At 38.6% G+C, this 6,022-nt stretch overlaps 1 long non-coding RNA gene across 1 annotated transcript; it reads left to right on the top strand.

Moving 5' to 3' along the window:
• The first annotated feature begins 1,756 nt into the window (after window positions 1-1,756).
• Window positions 1,757-2,250, top strand: LOC307022508. The gene is made up of 2 exons (XR_013803423.1): window positions 1,757-2,023; window positions 2,115-2,250. It is a non-coding gene; the product is annotated as an uncharacterized lncRNA (long non-coding RNA).
• The last annotated feature ends 3,772 nt before the right edge of the window (window positions 2,251-6,022 follow it).

Raw genomic sequence — 6,022 nt, 5'->3', positions numbered from 1 at the left:
TTTTGGTTCCCAGAATTTTCTTCTGAAAGGTAGGATAACGTTCTTTAAAAACATTCTTGAAATGTTTGGTGATAACCTTCTTAAGATGTTTTTGATAACATTCTTAGAACATTATGCCCTACTGTTCTTAAAACGTTTTCAGCGGGTGTTTTATTTTGGTTCCCAGAATGTTCTTCTGAAAGGTAGGAAAACGTTCTCTAAAACATTCTTAACATTTTTGGTGATAACTTTCTTAGATGTATGAGCACATACATCTTAATAATAAGTGCCGTTCGAATTCTCTACATGATAGGAAAGGAGGTTTCAAACTTCCTTTATAACCTCCTTTAGCTTGGGAACCACTGAACCTCCCTTTCCGAAAGGAGAGGAGAAAATGCTGCCCCACAATGCCTTGCAGCCGCAGCATTTTTCATCACACAACAGTCGGCCGTTCACGGAAACAACCGATTATGACGGAGAAATTATATCAGGAAACCTACGGTGCTTATTAAGCATTATAAAACGTATGTGGTAAGTTGCCAAAGTGCTTTGTTTTGAACGTTCATCAGTATTATAATTAAAAAGAGAAATATGAACGTTAGTTTTTACTGAAATGATTAAATAAAGTCAACATTTCAAAGAGCTGTGTGGGGTTTGTTCAACTTTTAAAATATGTTTAAATGGTGATATACACAGTGATATATGTTAAGGACTAACGTTTATAATAAATACATCCCAGCTAGCGGGGCACGTTCTCACAACTTTGGCTAACATTACCTATAGGTTCTAATAAGGTTTTAAAGAAACGTTTTAATCTGATGTTCAAATAACCTTTTTAGGATGTTTATTATTTCAAATAATGTTCCTATAAGGTTTAAGGTTAACTAAGGCATAACGTTTTAACTGCAACATTCAGAGGATGTTTTGAGGATGTTATTGAGGCCTGAGATGACAGAACGTTTTTTTATAAAATGTTCCTTTCATGTGATATGTCAACAAAGGTGGAACGTTTTGCCTGCAACATTCTAAGGAAGTGTTTCGGACGTTGTTGGGTAACACATTAAAGATGTTCTATATAAAACGTTCCCTCAATATTACATGATAACAAATGAAGAACATTCTCCAAGCAACATTCTGAAAATGTTTTCAGGATGTTATTGAGGCCTGAGATGACAAAGTGTTTTATAAAATGTTCCTTTAATGTGATAAGTCAACAAAGGTGGAATGTTTTGCCTCCAACATTCTAAGGATGTGTTTTGGACGTTGTTGGGGTAACACATTAAAGATGTTCTTTTATAGAACATTCCCTCAATGTTACATGATAACCAAAGAAGAACATTTTGAGAGCAACATTTGGATAATGTTTTCAGGAGGTTATTATTTTTTTATAAATTGTTCCTGTGATGCGAAATATTAACAGGGTTATGGTCAACGTCAGATTTATTTTTAGTGCGCTTTAAAAACGAAGTTGTTGCATTTGTTTGAAAAGGATGTTTAAAATAAATCTGATGTCACCACATTTTCCTTTTTAGAAAAAAACAACCACGTAATTCATGATATTGCATGTTTGGGTAGGCATGTCTGAGTTGGTTCTAAAAACATTTTGAGAATGTTACCATTCATTGTTCTAGGAATGGTTTCATCGAGAAGTTTTATTTTGGTTCCTAGAATGTACTTCTGAAAGGTAGGATAACGTTCTCTAAAAACATTCTTAAAATGTTTGGTGATAACATTGTTAGAACATTATACCCCAAGTGGTTTCGTTGTTTATGCACATATCTCTATTGTCATATGGATCGAATAACACTGAGAAAACCAAAGACAGACACATAGAAGAACGGACCGACTATCAATGCCCGTCCCTGAAACCCCTGTTAGTGTTTGTATGTGTTTCTTTCTACTGTGTGTCTCTCTCTCTGCCTGCTGGTCTGCTCTACACGGCTGGGAGCAATCTCCAATCAACCACACCTGCAACCTGCTCGTCAGCCACACTATGAAAGCCTGCAGCCTGCACTCATTCCCTGCCGGATTGTTGCCGTGAACGGTTTGTTGCGTGCCGCGCTAGCTTTTTACCAGCATATTCTTTGACAACTTTGCCTGCTTTTGCCTCACACTGATTTTTGTGTCTCTCCCAGGAGGAATCCAAGGCCTTCCACACTCCCAAGACCAGCCAGGCCTCTCTACCCACCCTGGAACAACTGTTTCCCACTGCCGCCATAACCAACCTCCACTCCCAGCTCCCCTTTTCTAATAAACAAATGTAACTTTCACCAGCAGATTCCGTGTCATCCTTTTACATGTGTTAATAGTCAAATTCCAATAGTTAAGTCAACTATCATAATCATCCTAATGACCACAGTGGTCAGTCCACTTACCCAGGAATTTTGAGTTGAACAATTACAGGAATATTATGTATTTATGTTCAAATAATGTAAACATATTTTAGTAAATTGTTACCATAGAACATTTGCATAATTTCTTTAACATAAACCATGTTATCCTTCTCTAAAATAATAACATTCTGGCAACATAAAAAATCTACAATGTTATCAAAAACATTTTAAGAATGTTTTTAGAGAACGTTATCCTACCTTTCAGAAGAACATTCTGGGAACCAAAATAAAAGCTTCTGCTGAAAACGTTTTAAGAATAGTAGGGCATAATGTTCTAACAATGTTTTCAAAAACTTTTTAAGAAGGTTATCACCAAACATTTTAAGAATGTTTTTGGAGAGCGTTATCCTACCTTTCAGAAAAACATTCTGGGAACCAAACAAAAACTTCCCGCTGAAAACGTTTTAAGAATAGGAGGGCATAATGTTCTAACAATGTTATCACCAAACATTTTAAGAATGTTTTTAGAGAAGGTTATCCTACCTTTCAGAAGAACGTTCTGGGAACCAAACAAAAACTTCCCGCTGAAAACCTTCCTAGAACAATGACTGAAACATTCTCAGAATGTTTTTAGAACCAAAGATTTCTAGCTGGGATATCATTGCCTATGCTTTTTATTGACCTTCATTCCAAATCCATTTGTGTGTTTACTTGCAATAACTCCATAGTTGACTGAAACAATTGCAAGAGCAATATATACAGGGACAAGCCCCCATATGAAAGGAGGCATTGCTATAAACAGACTATATAGTTCAAGGCCGTCTCTTTTCTCCTGAGATCCTCTCTGCGTCGTACGTGTGTGTGAGTCTGACAAAAAGCTTTAGCTCCCTCATGCTCTATTTTTTTTTGCCTCCCCATTTCCCTCCATCCGACTTTTACCAATCACTGGATTTAGCTCTCTCCTGCATTAATTTGCACTTATCAGTAAAATGGAACGCATTAATGATGAAATGAACTTAGCACAGTGTGAAAGACAAAACAGTGCAGTGTGCTTGTAAACACTTGACACTATACTCCCACTGAAATGTATTGTACACAAGAATAACTGTAGCTGTGTGTGTGTGTGTGTGTGTGTGTGTGTGTGTGTGTGTGTGTGTGTGTGTGTATATGTGTGTGTGTCAGGATGGCAAGAAGATGAGAGAAGACAGACACAACAGTTGCATCATGATTGTAACGTCTGAGCTGTTTATTATTTATTTATGCTCCTTATTTGTTACTGGGGTAGAGATGTTTTTGCTAACAGAGATGTATGGCTTGGGGGAATGCAGCATGGATTCACGGGTGGATCCAACAATAAAAACAGCAATCAATTATTTAATCCATTATTGTCAGTCACTCATTCAGACAGCTGGACAAAACCATGTTAAAAATGAATAGTTTCATACTTTGGGAAGTGCACTCATTGGCTTTTTCTGTGAGATTAAGATGAGGCGATCGATAACAAGTGAGATTAAGATGAGGCGATCGATAACATATTCATCTGTGCGGGAAAAATTAACCTGGATCCATCAGCCAGTTAGCTTAGCTAAGCATTATAAACAGGACAAATATAGATCAAAAAGGGCTGAGCAATAATCTAACCACATTTTGTTATATACCTGTTTGAATAAATTAAAATGATGTGTTTCTGTCTTAAGAACCTTGCAACATCTGGAGTGTAGTGCAGGGTAAACCAAATAGATAAAGGAGGAGAGTTGGGTCCCGATTTATGGAGAAAATAATAGATATGAGGTGTCTCCCCCTTCTCATCATGGACATCCTAAAATCACTGGCGAATAAAGGACAAGCAAGCGGCGTTAGTTAGGAGTCAGACGGAAAATAGGGTAATGGTTAGGAGGAGTCACGGTGCTTTACAGAAACTTGGTTGGCAACATTTCCTTTGATGGCGTTCGGACTGCTTGGGCAACATTTCCATCAACATTTTTTTACGTTTCCTTTGTTAGCTTCTATACTGCTCGGGACATACTTCCACACATCCACACACTGCTGACATGAATTATCACTCTCCTTCTTACACCCTCAACCATTTAAGAGTTATGTTCTTTAAAGTTGTTAAAAAAAATTACTCTTATGCATATCGTTAGCCTAATAGCATAATTGCCCATGTCATATTTGAATGTTGTTGGAAAACAAGAAAAAACTAAATTTTTAGCAAGCACATTGGTATTTTTTCTTGATTTTGTAACAGTAAGTTCAACCAGATGTGTGAACTAATTTGCACCAAAAAAAAAGACACAACATCAATTGCATAACAAATAAAAATGACTTAGGCAGAATGTGCCATGACTTAGGCCATTTTTCTTACACAACTTTTTGTACACGTTTATACAAACATAACATAGAAAAGTAGTTTTACTTTCCTAAATATAACCAAGTTGTGTTACCTGTCTAACCTTAACCAAGTTGTTCTTAATGTCTGACCTTAACCAAGTTGTTTTACTTGTTTAACCTTAACCAAATCCTACTCAGGTGCTGTGTGAACTCGTTTTCTATTGATGAGGGAGGTTGTCGTAGTACTGGTGGGCCACTCTTGGTAGTACTGGTTTCATTGCTTGCAAGTCATTGTATTTCCTGAGAGTAATTGGCAATTGGGCAGGAAAGAGTGGGACCCAGTGGACCGGTTCTTCGGGGATGCTGAGTCGCTGAGGTAGGTCCTCCCAGTCAGACTCAAAATCCAACTTGTGCCGGATTCGCCCATCTGGCAAGTACTGGAGAGCTGGGGTCGCCAACTTTTCTGCCTGGTCGAATTTTGGTGACATAGGCCCCAGATAACTTCATGAAGTCACTGTGGTATAGCTGGGTCACCTTGTATGGGGATGGGTGCAAACGTGCAGTCTCAAAGATGACAATGTAATCACGTGGAGTGTGAATATCTTTGATGGTACGCCGTTCAACGAGGCTATGCATGGAGTCACACTCCATTTGTGTGTGCCCTGCAACCAGAAACTTTTGTTTTATGGTGACACCATGCTTCATGGCCAGATCTAGGTACGCATTTGTGATGGTACAACATCGATTTTGATAACCACAGCCATCACTCCAGATTATGACCTTTTCGATGTTTCGGTTGGCATCAAGGACTGACTCAAAGTGCTTGTACTGCAGATGGGCAAAAACCTTGCTGCTGAGGGAGCCCTCATGCTCCTCCCAGGCGTAACAATATCCATCTTTGTTACCCAGGTTGAAGCAAGTAAAGTTGTGCATCTGTAATTTAGTTTTGTAATACATCTTGCTAGCTTTTGTCTTGGGACACAGAAGAACGCTCTGAAGGTCCATTGTCCACACTGAGACCTTGTCACTGGATTCCTGTTTATCCTTAGCTTTTTCAGCTTGAGCTTGAGCCTTTAATTTCATGTGAGTAGTAAGGGTATCCTGATCTATATTTTCCACCTTGGCGCCGATACATACATCACACTGGTCTTTTTTTGGTACGAACACAGAGTATTTCTGCTCACTGAACACTTTTCGGAAATATGTCTCACTCACAACACGTGCTCCACTTTTACCAGCAGCTTTCTGGTATTCCTTGTGAAGGTCACTTAGAACTGTTCCCGGCTCCACAAACTTCTTATCCTGATAAGAGGGAACCTGACGGCAGTAATGGGATGGAACAGTAGGCAGCCCAGAGAGCCATTCTTTCAGGAAGGTCT

Source organism: Notothenia rossii (assembly GCF_949606895.1).
Source record: "Notothenia rossii genome assembly, chromosome: 1".
Taxonomy (NCBI): Eukaryota; Metazoa; Chordata; class Actinopteri; order Perciformes; family Nototheniidae; genus Notothenia; species Notothenia rossii.
This window is presented reverse-complemented; position numbering and strand designations above follow the sequence as displayed.